Source organism: Prionailurus viverrinus, chromosome D4 (assembly GCF_022837055.1).
Source record: "Prionailurus viverrinus isolate Anna chromosome D4, UM_Priviv_1.0, whole genome shotgun sequence".
NCBI classification, from domain to species: Eukaryota; Metazoa; Chordata; class Mammalia; order Carnivora; family Felidae; genus Prionailurus; species Prionailurus viverrinus.
Window position 1 is genome coordinate 28,870,334 of NC_062573.1, and position 14,062 is coordinate 28,884,395.

A 14,062-nucleotide genomic window follows, 5' to 3' on the forward strand; every position below is an offset into this window, starting at 1 on the left:
AGCACAATAAGCACATACATAGTACAGTGTTCCCATATCCCCCACCCCCACCCTGAGTCTCCCCCTTACTAACGTCTTACAGTAGGGTGGTACATTTGTCACAATCAACCAATACTGCCTCACTGTTAGTAACTAAAGTCTGTAGTTGTTATCCAGTATTCTTTTTCCATTCCAGGACCCTATCCAGGACATTTAACTTTGCTGAACTAAAAAGACATATTTACATCACTACTATAAATTCAAAGTTAGGGTTTTCTAATACACATCGAAACTATTAAAATGAAAATATTCGTGATACCACAAGCAAATAAGCCTTTGTTGAAATGATACATTTGGGGAGAATTGTTACTGCACTTTATCCTGGCCAGCAGAACCTCATGTATTTTGATACGCTAAAATTGTGTTCCATCCATAGTATGCCTAATACTCGGTGAGGTCATTGCCCTATTTTTCACAGAAGGAATTGAGGCTCTGAATAGTAATGCCTGTAAAGGTCCAGCAGGTGAAAGTTCACTGTCAAATGTTAAGAACTTGTAGGCAGGAGAGGGGTAGATAGGGCTGTTGCATAAAGCTTTGGCAGAAAAAGGAACAGTGGAGACACGCGCACACACACAGTGCCCATCTCCGCCAAGTCACTTGGAGGTGAGACACCCATCCGTGCCCTCCTGTGGCTGGAGTAGAGTGAGGAGGGCGCTGCCCTGCAGGGCCTGCACACCACAGTTGAGTGGGCAGGGCTTGCTGTCCTACACAGCTGGGCAGACCCGCCCAAGAGAACCCATTCTGATTATTTGTCCTTAAGTGAGCCAAAATCTTATCTCCCTGGCTAAATCCTACCCATACTTCAGGATCCTACTTCATTATCACTTCACAGAACACCAATCCCTTCAATCTCCCTTAAGTCCTTCCCCAACCCTTGCTCTCATGCCCATGCCCCACCCCCACCCCAGGTTATTCTCATGGTGGCACTGAATCTTCTGTATTAAAAAACTCTGTTGATTTGTCTGATCCCCTACCCCATGCTCTGTGAAGTCATGCTCAATTGATCCTCTATGCCCAACGTAGACCAACACTCAGTGTTGGATGCAGGGGTAGATGTATGGGTAAATGGACAGATGGATGAAGAAATAAACCCAGCACCACTCCTAGCATCTCTACCTTCTAGAGCCCCCAAAGGGCATCTCTTCCCTGACAACTCTCCAGAGATTTACAGACAACATCCTTATGCCTCTGGGGTCTGCTCTGCTCTTGGCCACCTCTCATACATGCCACTTTGCAGACTGTTCTCCCCATCCTGGTCATTTCTCGAGACCCACTCCAGTAGTCTGGGTGTGTCTGGGAGAGCCCAAAGGCAGCACGTAAGAATCCTATCCTGCATCTCAGGAGGTATGTCCCAGCTCTGTGCATAGCAATTAGATCTGAAGATAGGATTCTCTAAGGTCACTGTGTTTCCCTGGATCATTTGCTTTCAGCCTGCAGTAGCTAAGGGCCCCCTTCACTGAGTTGTCACTGGTGAAGGCTTAACCCTGGTACGGAATGCAACAGGTCAGCTGCCCCCATCAGGTCAACAGCTTATACTGTGGCCTCCCTGGGCTTTCCTGCTGGCCAGCCAGGCCCAAACATTGATGCCTTCTGATAGGAGTGTGCAAACACAACAAAGACCAACACAGCTTCACCCAGGTCTCCAAATCCTGTTGAGGCCACTGCCTTGGTGTCCAAAGGAGATCCTGAGTACAGGGAATGGTAGACATAGTACGGCCAGACCAGACAAGAGCTAGTTGTGTCTTAGAACAGCAATAACCCTACACGGTCCTCAGCAGCCCTGGGTCCACCTTGCCACTCCTTCCTTCCGACAGCACAAAGAAAGTCTCCTCTCCGAAGTCTCCTCTCCCATGAGGCCTGATGGGCTTGTTCCAACCCTAAGCAGTTTCTTCCTATTTGAACATGCTCATCCCATTAGCTCTTTCTCCCTGTCCTGAGCTTTGTACAGTGCATTTATGACCATGGGGCTCCAGAACCCCTCCACCGTGATTAGCATTCTTTTTAAATGAAGTCAAGCCTAGCTATGGCCCTGCTAGTACAGAGAAACTCACAACTGTCAACATCTTCTTGAAACATTGTTCTTGCCTGAGTGCAGCTAAAGATCCTAATTGTCAGGATTGTGTCTCACTTCTTGGTTTTGGCCCACTATTCATGCCCTCTGGGCTCCTTGGGTAAAAAGCTGATTCCAGGGCTAGAGCAGGGAAAGTACAAGATGGCTGGACTATCTTGGTCCAGAAAGGAAGGAACCTCCTTAAAATGATGGGGATACAGGAGCTAGTTCGAAGAAACCCGAATTGGCCAAATGTGGTACAATCTGAGCCTCAAAATAAAGGATAGTAACAACGTTCATAGAATAAGAATCGGCGTGTCTATCCTGATAACTAAGTGAACAAAAACATTTTAACAGGAGGGAAAATAGGGCTTCCTCTGTGTAAGAAATGAATGATAGGGTTAGAAAATCACCATACTGCAACCATCTTGGTAACTTATTCAACAAGAATCAACTAGGGCTAAAACTCATGGTGCCTTCATGATGGAGAGAACACAACCTAATCAAATAATGAAAGTTAACATCACAAGTACAGGACAAACATCATGTGCCTCTACTGTGATGCACTTAGAACACAGCACCATGTCTGATTTTCCTGCCCAAAATGTATATCCAGAATCTAAACCCAAGGAAACACCAGACAAACCCAACTTGACGGACACCCCACACAATAAATGACCTTACTCTTGATTCAGATAGATTAAACAAAACCAAAGAAGTGTGGTGGGCAAAATTTGAATATGAACTGAGGACTAGTTGCTAGTATTGTTTCTGTCTCCCCACTATTGATGAATGTGCTGTAGCTATAAGAGAAAGGCCTTGTTCCTAAGACATGCACAGTGCAGGGGGCGCCTGGGTGGTTCAATCGGTTCAGTGTCCCGCCCTTGATTTCTGGCTCAGGTCATGATTTCACAGTTTGGGAGATTGAGCCCCACGTCAGGCTCTGTGCTGACAGCAGAGAGTCTGCTTGAGATTCTCTCTCCCTCTCTCACTCTGCCCCTCCCCTGCTCATGGTTGTGTGCTCACTCGCTCTCTCTCAAAATAAGTAAATAAACTTGGGGCACCTGGGTGGCTCAGTAGGTTGAGCGTCTGACTTCACCTCAGGTCATGATCTTGCTGTTCCCAAGTTCAAGCCCCACATCAGGCTCTGTGCTGGCAGCTCAGAGCCTGGAGCCTGTTTCAGATTCTGCATCTCCTTCCCTCTCTCTCTCTCTGCCCCTCCCCTGCACATGCTCACTCACTCGCTCTCTCTCTCTCAAAAGTAAACATTAAAAATTTTAAATAAATGGGGTGCCTATGTGGCTCAGTCAGCTGAGCGTCTGGCTTTGGCTCAGGTCACGATCACATGGTTTGTAGGTTTGAGCCCTGCATCGGGCTCTGTGCTGATAGCTCTGAGCCTGGAGCCTGCTTCAGATTCTGTATCTCCCTGTCTCTCTGCCCCTCCCCTGCTCACTCTCTGTCTCTGTCTCTCAAAAATAAACATTAAATTAAGTAAAATAAATTAGATATTAAACATAAATTAAATTAGTAAATATTAAACAGTAATATGTATTTTTATATGTTACATATATTTTGTTATAAACATTTATGTGTTATAAATATGTTTATATATATTTATATGTATGTTATAAACATGTTATAACATTTTATATGTTATATATATGAGATATATATATATATATCATATATATAAACAAACTTTTAAAAAAAGACATACACACTACAGTTCTTACAGGTAAAAGGGTGGGATGCTTTTCTCAAATTTTCTCAAAAGGCACAAAAAGAAATCTATAAATGTATAAACAAATAATAAATACAACACTTCAGCAGCACGAGAATCCAGGTAAAGGATATACAGTTCTTTGCACTATTCTCACAACTGTTTTCTAACAAGGATATTATGTAAAAACAGAAGCTTTTTAAAGAGGACACTTTAAAGAATTTTATCTGATTAGCTTTTTCCAGTTGGGGTCCCCTATAAGTGTGTTACACATAACTTCTTTGACCTCATCACTGTTCCAGTGTCCAGTGGGTCCATGCCACAGGCAGAGACTCCCCTCCCGGGAAGAGACTTCACTTCGCTAGCCAACACCCAAAAGTTGAGATTATTCCACAAACTGAAAATCCCCCTAACGGTACAAGCATCCAGCCCATGGTCTTCCTTTCTTCAAAAAGGACATCTGGGGCACCTGGGTGGCTCAGTCAGTTAAGGGCTTGGGCTCAGATCATGATCTCATGGTTCATGAATTTGAGCCCGTCAGCGCAGAGCCCGCTTCAGATCCTCAGTCCCTCTCTGATCCCCCACCCCCTCCCTGCCCCTCCCTGGCTTGCACTCTGTCTTTCTCTCTCTCAAAATAAACATTTAGGAAAAAAAAGAAAAGACATGAGGAGACATTTTGACAAAAAAAACTTTGTGGGATTAAGGTATCCTCTGTGAATGTATTAGTAAATAAATGGGTTTTTAGAGCTAGAAGGAAAAAACCTAGTACGATTCTATTATTTCACAAGTGTTACTGCCTAAAATCCCTGCCATGAAGAGAAGGCGCAGTTCACGTATTATGACTCATTTAACAGACACTGATTGCTTTACGCCAGGTACTGGGCTAGGTTCTCTCTCACAAGACTTGTTCAGGTGGAACAAGGGCCCCCCTTTTGAGCCTTTTGATCCACAGACCCTTTGATGTACAGAAATGTGCTTTTCAGCTCGCCCCTGAGAACGCACCCCCTACATTTAGCAAGGTACACCTGTGGTCAGCCAAGCCAAGTATTTATTTGTCATCCCAGACTTCTTGTCAGTATCATGCCTCTGTCTGAGTGACTGAAGACGGGCTGCTCTCTTACTCGCACAGAGGTGGTTCAGAATCCTGCTCACATGCTAGGAGCCGACCATTCCTGGAAATTAAGTCTCACAGTGTCCAACCCATCAGAACCTAAATGTATTCATGAAAACACAGTCTACCCTATGAGCCACTAGTTCGCTTCCCAGAGATCCGTAAGGATCTTCTTTTTCCTGGTGCAGAGTCACACGCTTGATTTTCACAACAGCTTAAAGAAAAACGAGGTGTTTAGATTTCCTGCTCACCCCTCTGCTGGAGGGAGACAAGGATGTACTGACACCCACTACCGAGGACTGGAAACAAACGAGACAAACCACAGCCACCTGGAAACATGCACTGCAGGCATGGCCTCACCTCAGAAGCAGCCTGAAAACCACATCCCAGAACACGAAGAAATACAAGGATGGCCTGTCCCAAATGAATCACCCGAGACTCCTTTCCACTGTGTCTTCCCTCATGGATGACCCAGCTGCCGTGTGAACTTCCTCCTGTCGCGTTTCCAGGGAGAACTGGATTTCATCTCCCCTCCGTCACTTGTCCTGGCTCCCCAGATCTAACTTTGAGCACTAGGCACGGACCTAAGTCTCTCTGAGTCTCATTCCTGTTCCACATATCGCCCCTCCAGATGCCGACTCCACCACCCCAGTGGCAGGTAAGGTTGGGCAACGGCCAGCCTCCACTCCGGTCTCCTGGGGTGCTTTCCAGGAACTAGAGGCTGGAGAGCAGACACCGATTTCCAGACTCCATTTCTGCTAGGGTTCTAGATGCAAATTAGGTTCCTATGTGTGGACCGTTGAGCCACGAACAACATGGATTTGAGCTGCACAGCTCCACTCACGCATGCTTATTTCCAACAAATATAGTGCATTGTTGTAAATGTACTTTCATATAATTTTCTTAAAAACATTTTTTCTCTAGCTTACTTTATTGTGAGAATACTCTATATAATACATATATAAAATACGCTCATTGCCTGTTTATGTTCAAAGTAAGGCTTCCCAGTCAACAGTAGACTATTAGTAGTTAAGTTTTGGGGGTGTCAAAAGTTACACACGGTCAGGTGTACTGTCACATGCATGGATAAACCTCAGAAACTTGTGCCAAGTGAAAGAAGCCAAACACAGAGGAAAACATGATGTGCAATTTCATTTACATTAATATCAAGGTAAATCCATAGGAACAGAAGACAGATTAGTGGTTGCCGCTCACTCAGGGGAGGATGGAGTAGGGTGTTTCTTTTTAATGGGCACAGGGTTTCCTCTAGGGGTGATGAAAAAGTTCAGGAACTGGATGGAGGACAGGGTTGCACAACATTGTGAATGTACTTAATGCCACTGACTTGTGCATTTTTAAATGGTTTTTGTTTTTTAGTTTTTTTTTGGGTTTTTCTTTATTTATTTTGAGAGAGGGTGCAAGCAGGGAGAGGCAGAGAGAGAGGGAGGGAGGCTGACAGCGCAGGGCCCAACGCGAGGCTCAGATTCATGAACAGTGAGATCATGACCTGAGCCGAAACCAAGAGTCAGATGCTTAATCGACTGAGCCACCCAGGTGCCCCTTAAATGGCTTTTAAAAGGTAAAATTTATGTGTCTACATTTTACCAAAAGAATATGCGGCCAACCCATGACAAAGACAGCCAAAGGATCCACCCTGAAAGGGATCACAGACTTGGCCGCTGGCACTTTCATGATAATACATACCCCCTGCTCCTGCACAGCCACAGAAGGATCCAGGGCTGGCCTCGAAGCCACTGAGGGCCTTTCCAGCTCAGATGCCATCATGTCCCACAGTCCTTAGCGTGAAGTTCTTTGTCTCCCCATAGACTTGTTGGTTTTTGCAAATGCCCTCATCTGTTGAGAAAAATTCTCTCGACAACCATCTGGACATAATTCAACAAAACTGCAGAACATAAACTCAAAGCCGAGACTTAGTTTTTACTTTACTATCAACTGATGCATCAAATGTCGTTAACACGCCAACTAATTTTCAGTAGCTTCCGGGCATGTCTGAGACCACAGGCACCACCAACAAAACCCACAGCAAGAGCAGTGCTTGGGAAATTCAGTCCAAGGACTCCCGCAGCTGCTCAAAGGAAGCAGCTGGATTGGACTCCATGGTCTGTGCTGGGGAAGGAAGGCGGGACCCCCAATCCATCACACTGGAAAACAGCGGCCACCGCCACTGCAGCACAGAAACGGAACGGCTTCCAGAGCTGGGCACAACACACTTCACAGGACTCCGGCCTCAGTGACCTGGGACATCAGGCTCTTTCCTGGCCACAGAGGTCTTGAGTCTTCCCTGAAAGTCCTCGTCCTCCCACAGACTCGGCACTGGCCATGGACTGCTGGCCCCGGTCTCTGCATTTTTCAAGTCTTGTCCCCGGATCTTCAGACTCCAGTCTGAAGGGTCTGCAACCGTCTCAAGTCAGGAGATTTGGTCCCAAATCAATGCCCTTCATTCAAATCAAGCACCTCTGTCAGCTGGGCCTTGTGCTGGCCGTGGTAGAAGAGACTGAGGTTAATCAGACACGGTCCCCGCCCTGGGACAGTTCACAGTGTGAGAGAGACGGCAAGGCGTGTGGATAAATAACTGCCGGCCAGTCCAAGGCAGAGTGTGGGGCCCACAGGAAAGGGACATCTGAAATGCTCCAGAGAGTCTACAAAACAGCTCCTGCCAGCCAGCAGGGCAGCATGTGTCCTGCTGATGGCTGCACGGGGCTTGGGGATGGCTGACGGCTGTCAGGGAGTCCAGAGCGCCAGGCGCCCCCCGCCAGTCGGGACCCCGTGTGAGGGTTCAAACCGACGGACCTCCTGGCTGGCTTAATTAAGCCCCAGTTAGGCATTGTGCCCGGAAACCTCTCCTCCCCCCTGTAGAATAGCCCAGCTCACAGCACGACATGCAGGGAACCGGGTCAGCTGTCGGGGGATGGCAGCTGCGGGCAGTGGTGTCGACAACGGTCAACGACTGCCACCTCGGCTCAGACGTAGGTCACTGAAAACCGCGGGGCCCAGAAACCAGACATTCCGCCCTCAGGAAGCATTCTGCCTCCTGTCCCTGACCTCACAGAGAAGGGCCGGCTGGGATCACCCCGCTCTGAAAGGACACAGAAACCACCCTGGCCCGAGCTTTGCCTGAGGGGAGGAGGAGAAGCAGAGGCCGCAGACACTCGGTGCGGCACCATCTCTGAGGTCGGGGAACAAACAACAGACCCAGAGAATGGGTAAGTTACAGCTCATCCTCTTTCTGGAACCCTCGGAATATGCTAAGAAACCATCGAACATTCCAGGAAAAGCAGTTGGTTTAATGTAAGGCATAAACCATAGGCGATAAAGCCATCTCTGCGCTCTGGGCACAAGTGTAAAGGGCCGCTGGGCACAGACAGGCAGGAGACTCAAAACGACAGGTCTGATCCGCCAGATACCGGGTTTAGGGAGTAAACTGAATTCATCTCTTTTTAAGTCCCCATTATTTCTGTCTGTGCACAACGACACCTGTGTTAGGATCAGAGAGACAGGCTCTGAGAAGAGAATCCAAGCTCTGAGGGATGGAGCACAGGCTCCCAGGGGGATGGCACGGTGGTGAGCCCCCGGCCACCAGCAGCCCTGCCCCTTGTCCCCCCACCACCCTCACTCCCCCCTGCACATCTGGAAAGTCTCAAAGGTCTGACCTTGGACTCCGTGTCTGCAGCTGGCAGAGGGCTCAGAGGTCTTGTCGGCTCTCCTGGGACAGACACGAAGCAGCTCACCTTGGGGCGTCCGTGGCATGGACATCAGGAGCACCATGAATGCCCACTGCCCCCATCCCCCATCTTCCCAGGCCCGGAACCCGGGCATTGGAGAGTCTCTGTACCCTCCCTTCGAACCCAACCACTCTCAGCCCCTGCTACTGTGACCCCCAAACATCTCCTGTGTTTCCTCTTCCGTCTCCACTGCCATCACACATGTTCAGGCTCTCTTTGTGTGTGTTTATTTTTGAGACAGAGCACAAGTGGGGGAGGGACAGAGAGAGACACAGAATCTGAAGCAGGCTCCGGGCTCTGAGCTGTCAGCACAGAGCCCGACGCAGGGCTAGAACCCACAAACTATGAAATCATGACCTGAGCCAAAGTCGGACACTTAACCGACTGAGCCACCCAGGCGCCCCCACGTTCAGGCTCTTATGTGCGTGATCTTATGTGGCCACACAGCACTTGCTCTCCCTGCTTTCGCCTTGACTCCTACCAATCTCCTGCTACAAATACTAGATGTCACAGCACATCTATAAGTTCATGACATTCCAATTTGCTACAACTATTCCCACGAGAGCCACCACTGGAAGAAGGCAGATCCTTGACTTAGATTCAGGTGTTCTAACAAAGTAAGTCAGTGACTGAGAGGGAAAACAGCTTGGAGGAGAAAAAAGCAGCATGGAAGATCCACATTTCAGGTGCTTGATATTCAGATTTTATGTGACCTGACATTACCAGGTCATTCCTGAGTAAAATGAATACAGATCCATTTTGTTTAAAAGACAATGTTAGAAAAGAAAAACAAAGAAGGGAGGAGTTCTGGAAGTTTCCTATAAAGCCCTTCTGTTAAGCAATTTCCATTTTCTTGCAGATTCCTCGTTATAAAATTAGAACTGTGTTCCCCTGGACAATAATCTATGCCCTGGAAGCTTATTTCAAAACCCAATGACCACCATAAGAAAAGCAATTCCTTCCTAATTGAACATTAAGATGATTGGTCAATGTATCAACATACCACTGCGAAATAGTTACAAAATAAAAACAAAGCCTCCCCACCTCCCCTTCAATCTGCTTCCTACTCTGATGGCAGATTAATTTTACTCAAAGCACAGCCCTGCTCAAGCCTTGCCCTCATTCAAAACCCTTCAGTGGCTCCCCATTGCCTTCAGGATAAAGAACAAACTCCTAGCGGGTGTTTGAAGATCCTTCTCCTTTTGGCCCTGACCTACTTGTGTAGCCTCATTTCCTTCTAATCACCTTCAAATAACCCCTGGCCCAAACAAAATGCACTGAGAGTCCCTGCCACGCCTTTATCTTTTCCCCACTTCTGCCTAGAATGTTCTTTACTCCCTTCTACCCCCCACGTCAAAACCCTGCCTCCTTGTAAGACTCATTCAAATGCTACCTCCTCCATGAAGTCCTCTGTGATGTCCTCCTCCCTAATACATGCTGCCCACCATCTTCAGGCTTCCATAACCTTTTACTAGAGATGATTCTCATGTATTTATCACTGGCTGGCTTGTATTGTTATTTCTGCACATATTCTCTACTTCCTGATAAACTATAAACCCAAATACATTTTCCCCTCACATTTAACATATGTCATGCAAATAGAAAGTACTAAAATTTTGAATGAATCAAGTAACAAGCGGAAGAAAACAGTACAATATGGCTAGCAGCAACTGAATTTATCACTGCAAGTCTGGAAACGTGAGAACTCTATCCCAGTGGTTGGAACATTTTGTCTACATATTGTCAGTTTCTATCGAAATCCCCAATTTACTATCATTATTTACCCATTGATATTTCGGTCCTGCTGGATATATGTGTGTGTGTGTGTGTGAGCGTGCCTGAGGGTGTACGTGCCTGTGCAGAGGGGAGGAAGCAGAGTGGAGGAGAAAGATTATCATCAAAAACTGGCGGGGGCGCCTGGGTGGCGCAGTCCGTTAAGCGTCCGACTTCGGCCAGGTCACGATCTCGCGGTCCGTGAGTTCGAGCCCCGCGTCAGGCTCTGGGCTGATGGCTCAGAGCCTGGAGCCTGTTCCTGATTCTGTGTCTCCCTCTCTCTCTGCCCCTCCCCCGTTCATGCTCTGTTTCTCTCTGTCCCAAAAATAAATAAAAAACGTTGAAAAAAAAAAAAAAAAAAACTGGCAGCAGCAGGGGCACCTGACTCAGTTAGTTACACGTCCAGCTCTTAGTTTCGGCTCAGGTTTGTGAGTTTGAGTCCCGCATTGGGCTTCGTGCTGACGGTGTGGAGCCTGCTTGGAATTCTCTGTCTACCCCTCACCCCCCTCAAAATAAATAAACATTAAAACAACAACAACAACAGGCAGCAGCAACAGAGAAGCTCCTTCAGTGAAGACAGCTCAAAATTCACAGAAGCATCAAGTATGTCCTCTACTGGCTGTCAAACACAGGGAGGGGGAGATTGAAGTCCTGCCGGGCAGTGGTTCCCACTCTACTGAGGACCGCAGAGCTTGTGAAAACCCAGGTGGGCCCCACGCCCAGAGTTTCTGTGCCTGTAGGTTGGGGTGGGGCTCAGATTTTGCATTTCTAACAGGCTCCAGGATACGCTGATAGGGACCATGCTTTAAGGATCCTCCGTGTAGATGGACAAATGAATCAAGCGGTTCAGGGCAGGAGGATCAGCTGTGGTACATGATACAGGCATTTCTAAAACTAGAAAATTCGTCTTTAATCAGATTAAGGCACACAGAGAAACACTATCATCTTGTGGTTTTTCCTTCTCACTTGTAATTCAGAAACCAAATTCTGTAGGGTAGACTGAAGAGTTATGGACAAGGGAGTCAGGAGACCTGGGTTCAAGTCCTGACTCTGTCACTAGTTAGTTAGGTAACCAAAGACCCTTTGATACCCTCTCAGGACATCACTGCACACATTAGAACCACAATTAGAACTCAACCTGATAAATCTCCAGGGTCAGGTCTTACATCCCATAATCTCACAATTTTAAAAACCTGTTAGCAATTTAGTTCCAAATCTAATTATCCCATCTCTATATAAAATGCTTAAAGATGCTGCAAATTGAAAACATGAGGAATAATTAACAGTTAAATTGGAGAAGAGCCCATAATAGTTGCAATTATGAAGACTGAAATTATGAAGACTAAACAGGTTTCACAAATAATAAGTGCTTAACAATATACCACGGAAATAGATTTTAAAAGATAGAGCAAAAATACTACAATTAAAACAACCAGCTCTCTTTCTGCAAACCGTCTAGAAAAAGCATGACGTGTTACAGATTGAGAAAACTCACCAGTGAAGCAGGGCTGAAGGATGTTGTCCAAGGAGTAATCAGCCCCTCTTCCCCACACTGGGGCCTCCCCTCCGTCGCGGGACACTGCTTCTGGACCTTGCAGCTCACAGCTTTTTTTTTTTTTTTTTAATTTTTATTTTTGAGAGAGAGAGAGAGCACAAGTGGGGGAGGGACAGAGAGACAGAGGGAGACAGAGGATCCAAAGTGGATTCTGTGCTGACAGCAGAGAGCCTGATGCAGGGCTCGAAATCACGAGCTGTGAGAGCATGACCTGAGCCAAAGTCAGACACTTAACCGACTGAGCCACCCAGGCGCCCAGCACAGTTCTTCTTAAAGAGAAAGGGCCACCTTCCCAAGATCGTGGCCATAAGAATGTGAGGATCAAATGACCTTCCCCTAGCTCATCGATGAGCCCAAGGAAAGCTGATCGCCGGGCCATGTGGGCCCAGTCGCAGGGTCCCCCCGGGGCCTGGCGCCCACTTTCCTGCCGCTCCGGGGCAGTTGCAACCATGCCCTCCGCGGGAGTCCGGCCTCTCCCCTTTCAGCACCACAGGCCCAGAAGTCATCCAGATGCCATCTCATCCTCCCCACCTCAGCCACTTGAACCAGCCGAGAGAGGAGACCCCACAGGCCCTCGATGGCAGCCTGCCTGCCACTGGGCCCGGGGCGACCGAGAACACGAGGCCCCAGGTCTCACGGGGCACCCATTCTGTGGCTGCGGGGCTGACTGGGCGCCTGCTCGCCCGCCCCCTTGTGCCCAGCTGACCCGGGTTAAAGTGAACCGCAAGGCATTAAGTCGCTAAGCCTCCCGGGGAGGTAGGTCACCCTCAAACACATTATCCCCCCTCAACAGATGGGGAAATGACGCCACAGGAAGATTAAATAACCCACCGGCTTCACACAACCTGACGCAGGTGGAGCACGAGGTGATCCCAGCCCTCCAGCCGGCTCAGGGGTCCAGAATGCTCCGGATAAAGCCCTCCCAGTGACGGGGAGGACTTGCACCGCAGAGCCAAGAAAGAAAGAAGCAGAGGGCCCCTGCTGAAAGCCACTCCAAGTGTCCCTCTTTTCCCGTGTGTCCCCAGAACACCGTGTAAGAGGATGCTTTTCAACCACAAGCATGAGAGGGGCCGGAGTGTGTGGGTGCAGAGAAGACTCCTTCCTTTGATGAGTACTTACATATCTAATGGGGGAAAGTCACTGACACACAGGATGAACTGGACCATCCTCCAGTCAAGAGATGTCATCGAGTGTACGTAAATCACGTAAATACAAGTGGAGATTAGTACAGGCACAGCAGGGGGGCTGGTAGTGGTTGATGATGGGAGCTCACGTCCAGCTGTGGCTACAGTTGGGGATACAGGGGCAGGTGACCAGGCTATGAAGGGTGGGACAGTGACACCTGCAGGGGTGAGGAGAAGAGTATAGAAAGTGCAGGGAGATGACTCTGGCCTGCTCTGAAGACCTGGCTGAGGGGTGTGAGGGACCAAGGGCATGTCAAGTAGGGTTCAGGACTCAGGGTAGGAATGGCAGGTGGAAACCTTATCACCAAAGGCTTTAAGTGTGGGACTAAGGAGATTAAACTTCCCTCCTGGCCACAGTGCTCAGCACGGTGCCTTGCTCACAGTAGGCACTCATTACCATTAAGGAGCAAACGCTGGAAGGCAATTTCATTCATGGCAAATGTACGACAACTGTAAAAGAATATTCCACAAAAATTGCCTTGATTCTTTTTAGGAGTTGATATCTGGCCAGGACTTTTTCTTAAGTTTATTTTTGAGAGAAAAAGAGCACAAGTGTGATGGGCAGAGAGGGAGGGAGACATAGAATCAGAAGCAGGCTCCAGGCTGTGAGCTGTCAGCACGGATCCTGACGCCTATATTGAACTCACAAACCGGGAGCTCATAACCTGAGCTGAAGTCAGATGCTCGACCGACTGAGCCACCCAGGCGCCCCTGATCAGCACAACTTCTAAATTTAGTTTAATGATCTAAAGTATTTGCCGGGGTGGCTCAGTCAGTTGGCATCCAACTCTTGATATCGGCTCAGGTTATGATCCCAAAGATGGACTCTGCACTGAGCATGGAGCCTGCTTGAGATTCTCTCCCTCTCTCTTTTCTTCTTCTGACCC